The sequence below is a fragment of the Prionailurus bengalensis genome, chromosome A3, assembly GCF_016509475.1.
Source record: "Prionailurus bengalensis isolate Pbe53 chromosome A3, Fcat_Pben_1.1_paternal_pri, whole genome shotgun sequence".
Classification (NCBI taxonomy): Eukaryota; Metazoa; Chordata; class Mammalia; order Carnivora; family Felidae; genus Prionailurus; species Prionailurus bengalensis.
Window position 1 is genome coordinate 7,343,111 of NC_057354.1, and position 20,229 is coordinate 7,363,339.

The following is a 20,229-nucleotide window of genomic DNA, read 5'->3' on the forward strand; positions in this document are numbered from 1 at the left end:
TTTCATTAGTTTAAGAAGTATTTACTGATGGTCTACTGAGTGCAAAATTGATGGCCTCCTATGGCCCAGACTGGAAAAACGGTGATGAATGACAGATGTGGTCCCAATCACCCCCAAACAATCTAGATTTGCAAGTACCACGTGCAAAACCCACTGTGATAGATTCTATAGGTTGATGTCCATAGTGGGGGTTTATAAAAATCACTAACATTTCAAGTGTTTATTGGGTTGGAGGCTATGAGGTATCTCAGGAAAGCCTCATCTTAGAGACTGGGAAACTGAAGCCTAAATATGAGGAACTTGCCCAAGGCCACGCTCTTTTACATGACAGACATGAGGTTAATATCTGGTCCCCCGATTCTGCTTTTAGCTGCTGTGTTTTACAACCTCTGCCAATGATGTATGGTAGATCCGTGCAGGCAACTGAATTGTTTGAAAAATTATTTATAACAATTTGTAAGGTTAAATATCCCTAGAAACGAGTCCTCTCCTTGGAATTTTAATTTTTTACCCCCCCCCCCCACCTTAGGCTCTCTTGTTTTCCTTTCCTTCACCTGAAGACCATCCAAATGCCTTTCATTACATGACACATTTAATCCAACCTGTGTCAAATGACCCCTGCCCCAAGTCTTTCATAATATCACTAATTCTCAATTAGTTACATGCTAGTCTACCATGTGCTCCCTGGACAAAAGTCACAATGGACTTGTATCTGTCCTCCTGAGTCCCAAGCTCTTTCCCTCTTGGCACTAGCTGCCCCCACCCAAGCCTGGTACACCTTGCTTCCTGATCTTAGCATTGATGGTTTCTCCTCACCAGGTCTTGGCTCAGAAGTTGCCTCGTTAGAGGATTAAGACTTCAACATATCTTTTTTGGGCAATGCAGTGTGCAACCCATAACATGCTCATTCATTTGATCCCTGTCTTATATATGAGAAAATAGAGAATTGGATAGAATAATTTGCCTAAAATTGTATGCACAGCATGAAAGGCAGCCTAAATTCCAATCCCATGGATTTGACTGAAGGGTCTCTTCCCCCACAATGAGGCTTGCAACTTGCATAGAAATCACATGAAATTGGGTAGGAAGTGGAGGGAACACACAACCGGCCTAAAACCTCCTAACATAGGTCATCGACCCTTGGCAATTCTCGACTGGGGTGGTATCACCCTCTAGAGAGCACATTAGAAGATGTCCACATCTCCTTGTTATAATGACTGGGTGTTAGTCACGGTCACGAAGAAACAGAATAAATGGGCAAAAATTGCTGGGCCAACGTCTCGAAGGGCATCTATGGCCTGTGTACCATTGTCTTTGCTGAGAACGGGTGTTTCTGCCATTGGCGCTAGGGTTCACAGGTACACAAAGCTCTAGTAACACCTGGAACGTTTCTCCTTAACAGAGGATTGTCCCTCCCAAGATGCCAGTTGAATCTCTGTTGGCAGGTGGTCGTTACACCTCTCTGTTCCAGTGAGATCAGCATCTTTGATGCCTTCTACCTGTACTCACCTTTTCTCCTTGTGCCCTCATTCAATGTATTTGTCACTTCGCCCCTCACCAGAATGCCCCTCCTTGTTTTTTAGCTGAGTCTACTCATCCTTGATAATTCAACTGAGGTCCCATTTCTCCAGTGCACAAATTCTTGGATACCTCTCCTCCATGGAATCCTGAAGCAGGGTTCGTAGCACACAATTTAACATATTGCTATATATTGTTTCATTTTGTTTTGATCGTATCCTGTGTCTAGGTCTTATTTCCTTCCCCCAATTAGATTCTGAACTTTTTCCTGGGTCTCCACAGTACCCAAGACAATTCTGGGCACAGAGATAGCGATTTTTAGAAACAGGCAGTATCTAGAGCAGCATGTTCAGAGAACAGTTAATTCCTCTCAGGCCAGACACCTCGTGTGTTTAGTTTTCAGAAACCTCATTATGCACAATTTAGAGTTAGGAAAGGACTTTCTGCGGAGTGTTTGTCCTACTCTGCTCTTTATTATGTCGTCTGTAAACTAACAACCGAACTTTGTATTATAAACGTATTGCACATAATAAAGTATAATTAAGCATAAGAAGAAAACACAAATAGTCTGCAATCCTGCCACCTAGTATAGCCACAATTTTTGTATATACCTCAAGATATATATTTTTGCATAGTGTAGAATGGGAATAAATTAGGCCTTCCTTTGTAATTGGCTTTTTTTTTCACTTAATATTTCACAAGCACCCAACCACATTAATAAACATTGACACCCTCACTTTGAAACAGCTGGATAGTATTCTCTTTTATGAACGGAGCATCATTTGGGTCGAATGTTTCAATTATTCATGTCTTTCCCAAATATTTCCTGACTTCTTGCTACATAGCAGGCACTGTTCTAAGGGCCGGGGATATGGTCTAGACAAAACAGACAACCCCCTTGCCCACCAGACACTACTGTTCTAGTGAGGAAGTCTTTCTAGTCCATGTTTCTTGTAAAGACTACCTCAGCGATTCTCAGGGTGGTCTGCCCTCCAAGAGTGATGTGTCTTGCAGCGGACATTTGGCAAGGGCCGGAAAGATTTTTTGTGGTCACAACTTACCAGGGGGCAGCTAGGGTTGCTACTGATAGCCAGTGGGTACAGGCCAGGGATGCTGCTGATGTCCTCTCAGGTACAGGGTAGCCTCCCAAGACAAAAAAGGATCTGGTCCAAAACGTCAATAGTGCCAAGGTTTAGACACATGGCTCTACTTTGAGACAATATACTTCTAGCGAAAACAAATACACTTTTAATTTAGTCTCCCTGTGTAGAAGCCTTAATATGCTTCATCACTTTGCTAAGAACTCTGTTCCCCTTTGCTACTTCTGCCAAGATTTGAGGTCCAGAGGCTGCCAGTTAGAACCTCTTGTTTGACTGAAAGTCAGAATATTAAATAATAGAATGTCAGGCACCAAAGAATAAATTGGGAAGGTGACTGAGCACAGGGATGTAAGAAGAACTCCACTTATCTTAATATCCATCATTTGATTTGCAGTTAGCGCCCCAGATTATGATCCTGATAGTGGGGGTGCTGTTTGAAGATTATGGGGGCTAAATATAGTTTCATTGCAGGAAAACTAGCTCCAGACCGCTTTCTCCTTATTGCTGTGACTTTTTAAAAATTTCCTTCAGAAAAAGAGCAAGTATTGACCTGAATGTAAAAAATCAATGTTTTACATTTTTCTTTTTTTATGAAGAAAGCTTATTTCATATACACTTTGAAAATATTTTTTGTTTGACCTAGAAAGGGGACGGATAATTTACAGAGGACATAGTGAAAATTAAGCAGCTGGATGTAAACTGCACCCACATCTTATGAACACAGATAGGATACCAAAAGTGAACCATTTATTAATACATGGCTTGGTAGACATATGTACCCAAATCTCAGCCCGAAAATTACTTTTTGGAAGGAAGGGGGGGGGAGGGTAAGAATAAAAAAACACAACCCAAAACAAGTGTGCTACAATCTCTTACATTTATACTTGGAGGAATTTAATCATTTTTATTTATTTTGCTGTCACCGTGGTCATTATTCATTTTAAAACATTCTATCATACACAATCTAGATACGTGAATTGTTAAAAAGTGACTATTATGAACATAGGAAGTCACCATCACAATGTATTAATGGGCTATATTAGGGGGTGGGAGCAGTTGCCATATTATGTTCTTTTGTGTTAAATAAAGCAGATTTTAAATGGTAAATGATACCCCTTAATTATGGGCTTGAATACACAGGATTCACAAACTCACATGTAGACAGCCAATTTGAATATTTCGTAGAGTGGAATAGTCAAGTAATATGCTCTATTTTCTACTTCACTTTGTGTATAAGACTGCTATGATGGAATTCTTATATGCAACATATAACAATAGAGTCTTTCTGATTCTTTAAACCTAAAACTTCAGTGTTTGAAATGGAAATTCCTAATATTCAACTATATCTTCTGTTTCCTAGAAAAATAGAAATATTTGTATAGTCCATTTTGTAACGGAAAGAAGAGCCCATATATATCCTCCAAAACTGAGTATCTTCTTGAACATTTACACTTGATATGTTGCTTGGAATTATGTCCTATGAACTTAGAAAGTTGTTTATATGCTGTAAGACTCATTTTTTCTCAATGTGCAAGAAAAGAAAATGTGAAAGGTAATATCAATTTTTCAAGCTTATTGCAATTTATATAAATTAGACAAAAGCAAAATGGCTTAGCACAGACTGGTATACAGACAGCTGGTACAGAGATATTAATGACTCTCTTTTCTATAAAAGAAGTCATAGATTGTTTGAATTAAAGCTACATATATTAAGATGAATAAGTCTTGGAAACACTATGTTGAGTCAAGAGCAAGGGCAGGCAGACGGTATAGTTGGAGAGGACAACCCAAGGTGATTCTATCCATGTGGGTAATGAGGTGGGATGGTAGAATCCAGAAGTACTGTTGTATTATTCTTTATAATTTGTTGCCTGCCTTTATTAAAAATATAATTGAGTATAAAATTGAGCCTGTTCCCTATTTAGTGATCATCAGAAAATGTGGTTAATATTGGCCACACTGCATGGCACCTCTCTATCCTCATCTATCCCCCAGTGAGCAAAATTTGAGCTCAGTATTTCTGTAGCACAGAAGCTTGGAATATTATTCATATATTGTTCTCTGTGTGTACTTACTCAGTGGTTTTTATACCCAATAAGATGGTTTTCTTTGTTGACTGCCATTATAAGGTTTTCTTCCTCTCTACAAATCTCTATACCCACGTGCTTATCTATTTATGTTTTGTAGCTCCTCACAAAAGCTCATGTCAAACAAAATAAATACTATGTATTTTTAATATAGCTAGGAAGAATAGTGAGATTTGATGTTAGTCACCCAACAATTGATGGGATGTTTCTGGGATTCTAAGCCCATATGTTACCTCCAATTCACATATGCTTGAAACCTTCACTGGACCGTGGTTATGAGTTTCAGAAAGGTCTGTCTTAGGCTTGCTATGGTACTGGTAAAAAAATGCAAGATTTCTGCATTATCTAAGTATAATGTTCATAATAAAAGAAAGACCTGACTTAGTATTTTTAATCTCTTTTTTTTTCTAACGCGATCCTCAAATAAACACTTGACTGATTGACAGTTAGTAGGTGTTACCTTCTAATTTGAAAATGGATTTTAATTCAACCTTCACACTGTTGAAGAAAAGTATTACTATTCACTCAATAATTAGGCTTAATTGGTCTGAGGATTTAAAAGCTGCCTTAACACCAAACATTTCAAACTGTGTCTATTTCACAACTTTAAGTGGACTCCTAAGACTACAACTACAAGATAGATTTTATCAGCCTGTGGTATATTTCCATAAGCAAGCAAATGTAAATGCCCAATTGGTGATATTTGGAAATAAAAATCAAAAATGAAATAGAAATAATGTATTTTCTGATTTCTGGACTGCATAGGATACTGATTTTTTTTTTCATATCAAAGATGGACTATATTGCTTTCTTATCTGCCTTTTAATCTGCATAATCATTAAATATCTACCAATCAATAGGACACCAAAACCACAAGCAACAAAAGCAAAATTAGACAAGTGTGACAACATTAAAAAGCTTCTGGGCAGCAAAGAAAACCATCAACAGAGTGAAAGGCAACCTACAGCCTGAGAGAAAATAGTTGCCAACCATACATCTGATTAACATCCAAAATATATAAGGAAACTCCTACAACTCAAGAGAAAAAAAAGTCCAATCACCATTAAAAACTGGGCAACGGATATTTCTCCAAAGAAGAAATACAAATGGCCAAGAGGTATATGCAAAGGTCCTCAGTATAACTAATCTCTGGAGAAACCCATATCAAAACCACAAAGAGCTATCATCTCACATGTTAGAATGGCTATTTTCAAAGCAAAACAAAACCAAATAAAACACAAAACCTGTTGGTGAGGATGTGGAGAAACTGACCCTCATGCACGGTGGGTAGGGATGCAAACTGGTGCAGCCACTCTGGAAAACTGTCTGGAGGTTCCACACAAAATTAAAAATAGACTACATGAGCCAGCAATCCTGCTTCTGAGCATATATCCAAAAAACTCTGAAATCAGCATTTAGAGGAAACATATGCACTCTGATGTTCATTGCAAGCATTGTTCACGCTAGCCGAGATACAGAAACAACCTAAATGCTCGTTGGCAGATAAAGAAAGAAAATACACTATATACGTAAGTAATTATTCAGGCTTAAAACAAAGGAAATCCTGACAATTAGGATAAACCTGGAAGACGTTGTGCTAAGTAAAATAGGCAGACACAGAATAACAAATACTGTATAAGTTACTTATACGAGGTCTTTAAAATAGGCGAGCTTATAGAAACAGCAGAATGGTGGTTACCAGGGATGAAGGAGAGGGAAAAAGGGAGCTGTTGTTCAAAGGGCATCAAATCTCAGTCATGTGAGATGAATACATTCTCGAGATCTACTACTCAACATTGTGCCAATGGTAAATAATACTGTATTGTGTACTTAGAAATATGTCAAGAGGGTAGATCTCATGTTAAGTGTTCTTGCCACAATAAAAATATTTAAAAAGTATATCTATCAATCATATTATCTGCCATTAAACATCCCCCATATTTCAAATATTCGGTCAGACTTTTTACATGCATTAAAAAGAAGCCTCACAATAGTTTATGAGATAAATTATTGTTTCTATTTTAAAATAAGCAAGTGAATTCCAAGAAAGTGTGATAAATGTTGCTTTTGTCTGACTAATAGAGTTTTGCCACCCCTCACCTTGAAGATGGGGACACGGCCCATGCTGGGAACATTGTAACATCTACAGGAGTGATTTTGTAATGATCACAAGATCAATCGAACTTGGACCAATCCAATGAATTCTCTGGTATTTTTCTGATTGAAACTGGTAAGGAAGACTTCTAATCAGGTCATAGAATTGGACGTAAGTGAATGTGATATAGACAGCAGCCATATTTCCTGCTATTCAGACAAAGAGAAAACCCAGCTTTGATTGAAGACATGAGGGGAGAATACTAAAGAATTCCTAATGACTTGGAGTGTCTGGACCTAATTATACTCAGAGTTTCTCAATTTTGGCGCCACTGACATTTTGGGCTAAATATTTCCTCATTGGAGGAAGAGTCTCAGCCTCTTGTGCTGACCTCTACCTGGCACTAGATGCCAGAAGCACCCACTTTCCTGCAGTTGGGACAAGGATGCCTTCAGACTTTGCCCAATTTCTCCTGGGGAGAGGGATGAGGAAGGACAAAATCACCCTCTATTGAGAACCACCGAGTTACAATGAAGACTATCATTACCACTGTGCTTGCCAATTATTCGAGCTATAATCTCCATTTGCTTAAACTAATCTGAATTTGGTTTCTGTAAATTATAACCTAAGGAATCTTGACTAATTTGAAAATGATCAGTAACTTGGCCGACGTTATAGAACACTTTGCTAAGGGAGATGAACATGTGCCGTAAGTAAAACAAAAGAACTTACCGAATTTTATACATTTGCATAATACAGTACACAATACATATACATTTTTTTTTTATCATTTTATTATTTATTTTTGAGAGAGAGAGAGAGAGAGAGAGAGAGAGAGAGCGCGCAGGGGAGGGGCAGAGAGAGAGAGAGGGAGACACAGAATTTGAAGTAGGCTCCGGGATCTGAGCTGTCAGCACGGAGCCTGACGCGGGGCTTGGACCCACAAATTGTGAGATCTTGACCTAAGCCAAAGTCAGACACTTAATTGACTGAGCCATTCAGGTGCCTCTATCTATCTATCTATCTATCTATATCTATATCTGGGCCTGGGGTGGAAAAGGATGCGATGTGTTGCGGGATCTGGGGCTGGGCAGACAGCAAGTGGGATCGAGGAGACCTTGAAGCAGCACTTGGAGGACACAGTGTAGAATCTATCCATTGTTGGAGTCTTACACACAGGTTCACAAGAACTTAATCTGGCCAGGGGACCCAGTCAGAGGACATGCTGGGGTGATATCAGTTCCAGCCCATCCAGCAGCTCAGCTAACCTCAGACCCCACTGATATCCCTATGGTGTATCTAGAATCAGATAATGGGAACATCATGATCCAGAAACACGATGGCATCACAGTGGCAGTGCGCAAAATGGCCTTGACTTGAGTTCTCCAGCAGCCTGTCATAGGGGCTCAAGCCTACCGATGCTAATTAACTTGCAGAACTATTAAAGTTCCGGCGGTTAGGCCAATTATTTAGTGTGCATTGGACACTTTGCTATTAATTATAGAGTAAGCTGCATTTTGACACTCAATGGACTGACTTATCAAAATATTAGTAAGAAAGGATCATGTTTTTCAAGGAGCAGATCTAGGTCATTTTGTACACAGAGTTTTGTTGTGTTCAATAAATCTGGTTGGAGGAAAAAAAATAAATTGTCTAGACTGTGACCCATGAAACACACTGAGAGGTATTTCCAAAAACTGTATTCCGAGTTCAGCTATGTTTGGGAAATGACTGGTTAAACTAGCAAAATCACTTTCTTTTTTATAATAGGATATCTCAGAGACTCTAGTATGATAGTGTGCTTTAATAATCTCCCATCAGTTTCTCAAGTTTCTTTGGCCAAGTCTTTTTTAACAGGCCCAGATAACATCTTTCAAGACTAACATTCTGCGGAACTCAACATGGTAAGTGCCATGGCCTACCAATATGAAAGGCAGGCCAATTAGGGCGGACAGAAATTTAGGGATAGAGCATGACGTGTTCTCTGTACATGAAGAGGTAGAAACCTGGCCATGTTGAAGATCATAGATCCCTTCACTCAGTAGACTTATCTGCATTTGGAGAGAAGTGGGGAGTTAGGACAGAGCCTCTAATCTGCAACAGAGAGTTTGGACACTACCCTCCAAAGGCAATTAGAGAGAGTTACTGAGAATAACCTGACTGCCTGTGACCTTGGGAAATCTCTCTGTCATGTGGCGGAGGGCATGCGTAGGGTAAGACAGCAGGCAAGGCAATCATTTAGGATCCACTACAGTCAATAACGGAAGTGGTGAGGGCTTCAACTAAATCAGTGGCAACGAAAATGGGTGAAATAGAGTGACTTGAGAAATATTAATGCAAATTATTGCATGTTGCTAATCTTCCATTATACAATGGCATTTTAAACCACTTTGACAGGCCATCTTAAGTTCAAAGACTCCATTTTTTCACAGCAGTGAAGAGAATTCTATAGGAAGGTGATAAACATAAGTATTGTGGCTGGCTTAGAATCTGGCCTCACTAGAAGAGGAATTTTTTAAAGAAATGTTTCTAGAAGCCAGTTCTATGAGCTCTATAAGAGACCCCATTTTTATCCATAAAACATAAAAATACTAATGTATCCTATCCTGATATTCCAATACACAGGTGTCATGTCTGCTTTGAGCCTCTTGTGTATAGTTTTCTTTGTAAATTTGCAAGTGGAAAACATCAAGTCTTCCCCCCCCCTTACCCCCTTCATGTGTTAAAACCATTGGGGTTGTAATGGGCATCTGTGGATCAGATACCTTCTGGCTCTTGCTGTTTCGGTTGCCTGCATGCTGGAAGATAAGGATTTGGCCAACCGGCAAGGGCTTGCACAGGGGAGCTCGCAGGGTCTCACTCATGCCCGGCAGCATGTGAACACTCAATGTCATTATGCAAGTTATCATCAATCAGCAGGCAGCTGCTTTCAGGACTTCCAGCCGGCAAGGCAAACATTTGTGCTCATGGCTTCCTCCCTGAGCGTGCTGGACCCAGGGCCCATCAGACAAGAGCGCTGCATACACAATCACTGCCTGCTGCTCTGGACCACTTGAGCAGATGTTCCAGGCTGGGGTCAGGATGCTCACCTGGAAGCCCTGTTGGAGCTCAGAGGAAGATGTGCAGATTAGAGACTGTTTGCTCGACACAAAGGACTTTCTATGAAAGGGCTGGGCAGGAAGAGGCAAAGCTGAGGATAAATCTAACAAAACATTTTTCGATAAAATAGCCTGGATGATGTAGACACAGGAGCGTGGGAACAGCCTAAAACAAAATGCAAAAGACAACAAAACCTTTGGATTCTGATGTAATGACAGGGAGGCTGGCCAGCTGTGTGAAAGGAAGAAGAAGAAAGAACATTGGTTCCATAACCAATAAATACTTCTGAGGCACACACACGTGCCCAGCGATCTGAGGGATACAAGATGAGAAGCGAGGACCTACCAAGTCCGAGAATTTGCAAGCTCCTTGGGCAGAGAAGACAAACCGATGGGAACAAAGTGGGTATGAACAGAGCTTGCTGTCAAAATCTTGACTTTACTCTATGGAATACATAGGAGGGGTGTGTTCTAACTCCGGAAGTTTCTGTGAGAGAAGTCCTTTATGCCTCTCAGCGGATACAGCCCTGAAACACCTCTCATTTAAGAGGGAGGGGTCAAAGCGAGTCCAAATAAACAGGATATTCCCTGGGGTTTAGGGTGTATATACCAGAATCTCCCAGGAGCTCTTAAGATTTCACTGCACAGAATCACACACACGTAGTTGTTAAAAAGCAGAGACCTGGACTCCACATTAGAGTGACTTTTTTTTTTTATATAGATCGCAGATAGAGCCCTAGGAATCTGCATTTTAAGCAAACATCTCAGGTGTTTCTAATGCAATTGACCCAAGCCCTTACTTTGAGAAACACTGCTTTAAAGGTAAAAACAAGGGGCACCTGGTGGCTCAGTTGGTTAAGTGTCCTACCTCAGCTCAGGTCATGATCTGACGGTTCCTGGGTTCAAGCCCCATGTTGGGGTCTGTGCTGACAGCTCAGAGCCTGGAGCCTGCTTCAGATTCTGTGTCTCCCTCTCTCTCTCTCTCTACTCCTCCCTCACTCACGCTCTGTCTCTGTCTCTCTCAAAAATAAACAAAACAAAAAAAAAATAAAGGTAAAAACGAATGAAAGGAGTTTAGACTAAAGTTTTCCTAGATTATTAACCTGCCCCCATTATAGGGACTTCTGTGAGATCTCTCTCAAACTACATTAAAGACTTTGTGTATTCATTTATGGGCATTATACTCTTGAGGGAGAAAGTCTATAAATTTCATTACATTCTTCCAAGGGTCTGCCCACAACTTCATCTACAGCCATTAATCTCTGAGGATATTTCTATTTGTTTTGAAAACAAATTCCTTGTTTAATTCTTCTATTTCCCGGCAAGACCTGGAAATCTCATTCTCTTTAACTTCTGTGGTTTCCAACACCAAGAAGTCCTCTCCCAAACTGAAGGTGAAAAATCCCTCCAGTGATTGAGCTTCCTGATCCTTGATATCTACCTGTCTTATTGGACTCATCACACGACATCATGGTTATTTGCTTAATGTATGTTTCCCAGTGGAAATTTGAGGCAGGGGCCATGCCATCGAATTGCTCTAGACAGTGTGCATAACCTAAGATGTGTCTGGTGCACAGAAAGAGTTCAATTTATAATTTCTAATACTTGAACGAATATGTGTGTAGATGTTGGATGCTGGGAGAAACAGAGAATAGAGGACATGTATTCCTGCTTTTAATTCTTACTTGAAGCTGTAATAGAGGAACAGTCTGGTATTGAAGACAATCTGAGATAAAGAGACTGCTAAGGTCTTTATGTCCCCGGATATTGGATCAGAATCTTGGCACTGCTGGTTCCAATGGCGCGTGGTTCAGCTTTTCAACGAGTCAGGGAGAACAGAGTCCTTACATCAAATATGGTACGATTATCAATTATAGCCAAATTCAACCAAGACAGGTCTGTTGCTGCAGTGGCATAACGAATGCCGTTTCGCATTTAGAGACAAGCTAAATCTTAATGCTCCCAGCCTTGCCTGATTTCTGCCCAGGACCTCCCTGGTTTGAGGAACGATTGCTAGTTATCACTCCCTGTGCCTTCCCCAGGCCTGCAAGCCATGCTCCCTGCCACAAGTCCTGCCTAGACTTCTCTCAAAGCACACTTATTTTCAGCTGTGGAAGACATTTACTTTCCTTCAAACGGAGAACTGTTTCTGGCCAGAGGCTTTTAGCAGATGAGCAAGGGCTATAAACAACTCTTCATCCCCTTCTGCCTGTAATCTGGAATTTTCAATCACTCGACCTCAGCATCCGTAGACTTCAGCCTGGCAGGAGCAGCAACTCCAAACTCATGTTTGCAGTTACCAAGTAATGAGGCTGTTTGTGAAGCTGACAAGAATAGACTTTATTGGCAGCACTTCTGTGTGCCTGAGATTGCATTCACACCTCTGGAAACGAAAAAAGATACCATCTTGGAAGCGCTGGGGCCCCTTGTGAGAACACGGTTAATCTTACTGTTGGAAGACAAAGGGCTGTAATCATTCCTCTGTGTGTCACAGATAAGTCTACTAGAAGCCTGTGGTGGGAGAGAGTTACTCTGGATGGAAGAAACAGCTAAATGGATCATCTGAGAAAAGCTAGTGGTGGCGGAAAGAGTTGAAGATGCCCCTCAGTCCAGGAAAAGCTTGGGTCTTGCAACAGGAAAAGCAAATATTAATTAAATTAAATAAAATCAGTGGCTATCGATCTTTGGTGTTTGATGATTTTTTGGGGGGTGTGCGTTTATCTGCAGTAGTTAGCTAAAACACTTTCAATTGGGTTTTGCTTGTTTTGTTTGATTGGCTTCATTGTTTGTTGTTGTGTATTAGCCAGCCAGTGACACAGAAGAAGTTGTCTCAAGGTTAAGGATCTGGGAGTGCCCATCTATCTCAGGTTACTGTTCTTTTATTAATTATTTCATTAAAAAAAGCCAACACACACTTATTGACCCCTTATTCTGTGGTGGTGGGGGTCTCTTCTCTAGATACTGAAGATTATAGATAGGAACAAGATGGGTATGACTTCACCCAAAGGTAGTACATTCCGGTTAGTACAGGCAGACAACATGCAAATTATCATGGTAATCATTAGGAGAAAAGTAAATCCGGATTCATGATAGTGACTAGAGTTGAAAGGGCACTTTAGACTGGGTGTCAATGAAGGTGTCTCTTAGAAGAGCTGAGGTCTGAAAGATAAGGAGGCAGCCATGCAATGACCTAAGGGAAAGATTTACAATCAGAGACAATCAGAGCAAATTCAAAGTCTGTAAGATAGTTAGGAACACGAAAAACTCGAGTAAAGTGCCCAGTGTGGTTGGAACGGAATGATCTAAAAAATAAGTAGTATGTGGGTGTTTTTTTGTACTATTCTTCAATTTTTCTGTTTATTTTGTAATTAAAAAAACTGGTATGGAATAAGGTGGAGAGCTAGGGAGAAGCCAGATCTTATGAGCTTTATGGGTCATGACAAAAGGCTCGAGTTGTGTAATGAGCATAAGGAAATGAAAAACCAATGAAACATTTTATGCAGGAAAGTTGCACAAATTTAAATTACCATACAATTAGTCTTACAACTTTGTGGGAAAGGACTATAGGACAGAGCAGGAAAGCAGGTGGATCACTGAAGACACCACTGCAGTCATCCATAGTGGATATGATGGTGGCTTGAATAAGAATGGGTGGTGCAGATTCAAAAAAGAAGGTTGATTCAGAATATATTTAAGGGCATAAACAAAGGACTTGCTGATGGATTTGATGTTGAGCATGAGGGAGAAGAATCAAGGATAAGTTTTTTATTTCCGAATTTTTAGATTTAGCAAACTTACTCTTTTCCTGGTCAACATTTCTAGGCTGCTCTTCAGTATGTTTAGGGGTGATTTTGGTGATCACAGTTATTTCAGATATACACAAGTTACTCATGTGAAGAAGAGGAGTGGCATAAACAGATGGATAACTCATGCGGGTAGAGTTGGCATGAAGTTAAATAAATCAAAACGTAGGTGGAAATAGAGATTGAGAGAAAATGGATTCTACATAATCAACTTTGGAGACAATGCTCAACTTTGGAGACAACATACTTCTGGGTCCATTCGCTGAAAACCATAAACTAGTGATTGTAAGATCTTCTCCACCTTGAATAGTTCATGATTTCATGAACACTGAAAAGAGTGTCGTGAAGTAGTCATGCAGGACAAGAGTTTGTAAGTTAGTTGGGGTGTGTTCAACTGCATATTGGAAATTCAAAATACCAGTAGCTTAAGCAAGAGACTGTTTCTCTCACATATAATGATACAGAAAAAGATGATATGGTCTCCCTGTCAGAGAACCAGGCTCCTTCTATCTTAGGGTCTTACGGTCGTGCCCATAATCCAAAATGATGCACCTCTATGTCCACATTCCAGAACATAAGAAGAGAATACTTTTTCCCTTTGAAAGAATGCCTGATCATTTTGACTGATACCCTGACCATCAAAACTTAGTCACTTGGCCACACGTAAATACAAATGATACTAAGGCTAGTGTATCTATTTTTATTCTAGTCAAGTCTTTTGCTTAGGGGGAAAAAAGTATTCTCTACAAGGAATCAAGCAAATGATTAAAAGGTTTAAGCAGGACTCTCCTTTTAGAGATAAAATAGGGGCAAATTCCTTTCCCAGGAGGCAAATTAGCCCTGATCAGTCTGTTTATTATTTACATGTTAATATCTCTTTCTTCCATTAAAATGTTTCTGTATCTCCATCCCTTTGGGCAGTGTGTGCTCATACTATACACTCAATAAAATTTTTACTGAAAATACAGATGGATGGATAATTATCCAGTCCATGAAAGATCATAATAAGAATGAAAAATAACAGATGATTTATTTGTTCATATATTCTTTTCTTTTGTCTTTGTTTTCTTTCCCTCTTTTCCCACAAAATAGAACCCAATCCTCAGGCTAGATGAAGGAGGGTGGAGAAGGTATACTCCTATGTGTAGAATATCTGGGAGATAAGTTATTCTTCCTTAAAAGGTTGGAGGCAAGGGTTACAGTACTTTGTAGAAACTCAAGACATGTTTGTTGAATGTTTAAGGGAGTGAAATATTATATAAAAAGAAACTGAAGGACAGAAGGGACGTCCCTGGCCCTCTAGGATAAGGCAGATATAAAAAGCCTTCCTCCTTAGCTAGGGGTATCTCAGAGTTTGGCAGGTTCAAGAGCATGAGCTTCTCCTTGTGAGGTAAGAGTTTGTATTGTCAGCAGCAGTGGGGCTTCAGACACTTTCACCTCAGCCACCACCACTGCAGAGGGAAGAGCCCTCCAGAAGAGGCACCAACAGGCACAGCAAATCCAGGAGAAATTACAACTTATGATGAAACGCTGTCAAGTCAAAACTTTTGCCAAAAAAGTTTCCATGGAAGAAATACTTCATGATAATTATCTCTGGGAAGATACAAACATTACTCTGCTAGTTTATAGGTGCTGTTTACGGAGATGGAAGAAAAATTTCAAGGGTTTGGTACCAGAATGCCAATCAACAGTTATGGATCAGGCTGGGTTGTAGTCCTACCACTTTTCATCAATTTGTATCCTGCTTTCAGTCCTGGTGGATGATGAGTCAGTATAAAGAATATCTAGGTCTCTTAGAAATCTGTGGACCAGATCCTTAATTGTCTCCAATGGCAGACTGATGGAGATGCCCTGTCCTGAAACAGATTTATATCTTATTCAAAATTCACAAACTCAAGAATCATCGGTGGGTTTTTTTGGTTGTTTCTGGCCCTGAGATCGATACCAATCAGTCAAGTAACATTTGGACGTTCGTAATCTTCTGGCCACCTTATGGTGCTGATAGGAAGCCTCTTACCCCCTGGTAATACACACATACTCACTTGGTGGCTACTGTGTGGTTTCATTGAGACCCATGAGATTTTCTCTTGCATTCCCAAGGATTCCCATCACTTTTGTTGTCATCCCAGGTGACTGGACATGGTAGACCTGATCATAGACATGGGCTGGGGCTACAATAGCACCCTTAATCTCTCTTGCTATTCTTTAAATATTTGCCTTTATCTCCTCCACGGTGGATGTTCCACGTTCACGAATACTAAGATAAATACATCCCTGCTTTCAAGGAGTACACAGTCTAATGAGCAGAGAGGAATACAGACATAAGCACTTAGAGTGGCTGGTCAAGTAGATATTAAGAAATCAGAATCCACCAGATCTGATAACAACATTCTCCAGGATCTATATCTGAGCTTTATCTGGTTCATGATACAAACAGAATTAAGGAGAGGTGATAAAAAGGAAACAGTACTAATCAAGCATCTTTGTGCCAGACTCCAACTGTGTTAACAAAATAAACATATCCTCATAAAAAGCTTAGTCTATATTATTTTTCTAACCCCGATGTGAAGCAAGGTTCACCATAGAATTCTTCAAACATGAGTATTAACAGGAGATGCTCTCTCTCCTCTTTCTTATCATTTTCTACTGGAGCAATTTCCCTAAAACACACATTAAATCCTAAATGAGGAATGACAAACTGCTCTTGCTTTGAACGGGAAGAAAATCCGCCCACTCTCACTCTAATCCTGCAAACAGCCAACAGGTGGGTGGCATAGGTGCGTGCCAAATAAGGTCCATTATTATAACAGCATGTCTAATACTGACGCTTGTGTCCCAGCACAATGCTAAGACTTTACATTCAATGGGCACTTGGATTCCTCTCACTACTTTTTGGTTAACGGTTATCTGATGATCCTCTGTGTCTAAAGATCCAAGAAGTAAATTCCAGCTACTGGGAAAAATTGCTTCCCTACCTGCATTTGGCTGCATATCCTATAGTGCTATAGGCAATGTTAACACACAGACTCTTTCTTTTCTACTCCCTTTCAAAGACAAGGTGCAGACTCTCTACCAGTGTAGTTCTTTGTCATTATGATTACGATCATTAGTAATAATAGGTTGGTGTTGTACAGTGCTTTTCTTACCAGCTGAAAGCACTTCCCTTTGATATTAACTCAATTACTCTCCCAAACTATTTCTTCTTCTTCTTCTTCTTTTTTTTTTTTTTTTAATGAAAAGACACTCTAATGATGGGGTGGGTAGGGGCAGCAATGTAAGATTCATATAGGTTCCTTAAAATTTTGAAATTACATTATTTACAGTAAAATCCATTCTTCCCTTTGCATTGCTACTGCATAGCCAATTTTCTATTTCAATCTGATTCTATTCCTTTCTTTATACGTCACATTTCAAGAACTCTTAATGTAAAATGTAAGTATGAAAATAAATATTCCTACCTTGGTCCAATTGTGCCTATTTTTCTGCCACTTCTTCATAAGTGGGGATTATCTTCTTTATACTTAATAGTCTCAATGTCAGAAATGATCTTTTGTGATAATGCTTTCTCTAGGTTTGCTGTACATCTAAAATGATTATTTTCACGCATCCTTTTTAGCCATAAGAGATCCAACAGAAATCTCATTAAGACCATTTTAGCCTTTATCCCAGTCTTCACTGTTAATGTTTTTCCTTGTTTTCTTTTTTTTTTAATTTTTTTCAACGTTTATTTATTTTTGCGACAGAGAGAGACAGAGCATGAATGGGGGAGGGGCCGAGAGAGAGGGAGACACAGAATCCGAAACAGGCTCCAGGCTCTGAGCCATCAGCCCAGAGCCTGACGCGGGGCTCGAACTCACGGACCGCAAGATCGTGACCTGGCTGAAGTCGGACGCTTAACCGACTGCGCCACCCAGGCGCCCCTTTCCTTGTTTTCTTAAGATTCACAGACACCATGGCTCTATCCTGTAATTTAATCCCAATCAATCTCAATTAATATTCTTTTCTGTACTCCTCTGCCCTTCTGTTTCTGCATGACTTACTGTCTTTTCCCCTTACTAAAAGATTCTCTGTCTCCCGATTCCTAACTTGTTTATTCATCTTTGAAGACCCAATCAAAAGTCAGCCTTTCTCTTTAATTCTTTCTAGATGCCTAGGGTCATTGAAAAAACATAATTCTTTAATGAACATCTGTATCACTTTACTTGTAGTTGTCATATATTTGGACATTCACTTATATTTATGGATATGTACACAACTATACTAAAATAAAATGTACCTTGAGGGTGGGAAATAGTCCTGGTCCTTGTTGTATCTAACACATAATGATGATCAATTGATACTTGTTGAATGTATTAATGTCACACATGTATTACTTACTCAATAGATACATGCTGACTATGAGGTAAGGGAATGAATGGTTTAATGAAAAAAAGGCCTCAAAATTAAATGTTGTCCAGAAATATGTTAGTTGACAAGGAAAGAAAATGACATTGTGGAGAGGGGTAGCTGAGTCTTGCCTTATTCCCCCCAACTTTTGTTTCTGACATTCCATCATCTCTTTGTGCATATACCACCCTATGCTGGCTCATGGTGGCACTATTCCAGTCCAAATTTAGAACCATATGTATCCCTTTAGCTTCAGTATGAGGCTGGGCCATATCATCAAACCACTGTGAAAGCTTCTATTATTACACATGCATAGCTTCTCCAATTGTCAACATCACCCATCAAAATGGGTATTTGTTACAACTGATGATACTACAGTGACATATCATTATCGCCCAAAGTCCATAGTTTACATTAGAGTTCACTCCTTGTGTTGTCCATTCTATGGGTTTGAACAAATGTCTAATGACACGTACCCTTCACCAAAGCATCATACAGATAGTTTCACTGCCCTAAAAATCCTCTCTGGTCACCCTACTCATCCTTCTCTCCTTCCCTAATCCCTGGTGACCATTGACCTTTTTGTGACAACCAGTGACCTATGATGACCATTGTCTCCACAGTTTTGCCTTTTCCATAATGTTATATAGATGGAATAATATAGTATATAGATGTTTAAAATTGGCTTCTTTTACTTGGTAATATCCATTAAAGTTTCTTCCATGTTGTTTCGGCTTGATAGCTCATTTCCTTTTAGTGTTCAGTAATCTTCCATTGGCTGGATAGACTATAGACTATTCACTTACTGAAGAACAATATGGTTGCTTCCAAATTTTGGCAATTATGAGTAAAGTTGTTATAAACATCCACTTTTTGTATAGATAAAAGTTTTCAGCTCCTTTGGCTAAATATCTAGGAGCATGATTGCTGATCATATGGTAAGATATGTTTAGTTTTATGAAACAAAAACACCCATCTCTTCTAAAGTAGCTATGCCATTTTACATCCCCCCAGCAATGAATAAGAGATCTTACTGTGACACATCCTTGCCAGCATTTGGAGCTGTCAGCATTTGGGATTTTGACCATTAAATTAGGTATGTAGTATTTTCCTAATGATTTTTGATACAGAGCATTTTCTCATATGTTGATTTGCCATCTCTACATATTCTTTGATGAGGTGTCTATTATGGGGTTTGGCCCATTTTAAAACTGGATTGTTTTCTTTATTGTTAAGTCTTAAGAATTCCTTGTATAGGGGCGCCTGGGTGGCGCAGTCGGTTAAGCGTCCGACTTCAGCCAGGTCACGATCTCGCGGTCCGTGAGTTCGAGCCCCGCGTCGGGCTCTGGGCTGATGGCTCAGAGCCTGGAGCCAGTTTCCGATTCTGTGTCTCCCTCTCTCTCTGCCCCTCCCCCGTTCATGCTCTGTCTCTCTCTGTCCCAAAAATAAATAAACGTTGAAAAAAAAAAAATTAAAAAAAAAAAAAAAAAAGAATTCCTTGTATATTTTCGATAAGAGCTCTTTACCTGATAAGTCTTTTGCAAATATTCTCTCCTAATTTATGTCTTTTTTATTCCCCTGGTATTGTTTTTTGCAGAACTGAAGTTTTGAATTTTAATAAAGTATACCACCTCTTCAATTATTTACTTTATGAATTGTGCCTTTGGCAATATATATAAAAAGTCATTGCAATACCCAAGGCCATCTACATTTTCTCTTATGTTTATCTTCTATGAGTTTTATAGTTTTGCATTTTGTTTAGATCTGTAATCAATTCTGATTTAATTTTTGTGAGTAGTGTAAGGTCTGTCTATAGATTTTTTTTTACATGTGGATATCCAGTTATTCTAGCACTGTTTATCCAAAAAAACGATCTCTGCTGCATTGCACTGTCTTTTCTCCTTTGTCAAAGATCAATTGACTGTATTTAAATAGATCAATCTCTGGGTTCTCTATTTTGTCTCATTGATCTACTGGTCTACCATTTTGCTAATATCACATTGTCTTGATTACTGTAGCTTTCAGGTATGTGTTGAATTTGGGGGCCATCAGTCCTCCAACTTTGTTTTTCTCCTTCAACATTGTGTTGGCTATGCTGGTTTTTTGACTCTCCATATAAATTTTAGAATCAGTTTATTGATA

The 20,229-nt window shown here is 39.5% G+C and overlaps 1 pseudogene; it reads left to right on the top strand.

The window, feature by feature from the left end:
• The first annotated feature begins 7,861 nt into the window (after nt 1-7,861).
• LOC122466903 lies at nt 7,862-8,180 on the top strand (annotated as a pseudogene).
• The last annotated feature ends 12,049 nt before the right edge of the window (nt 8,181-20,229 follow it).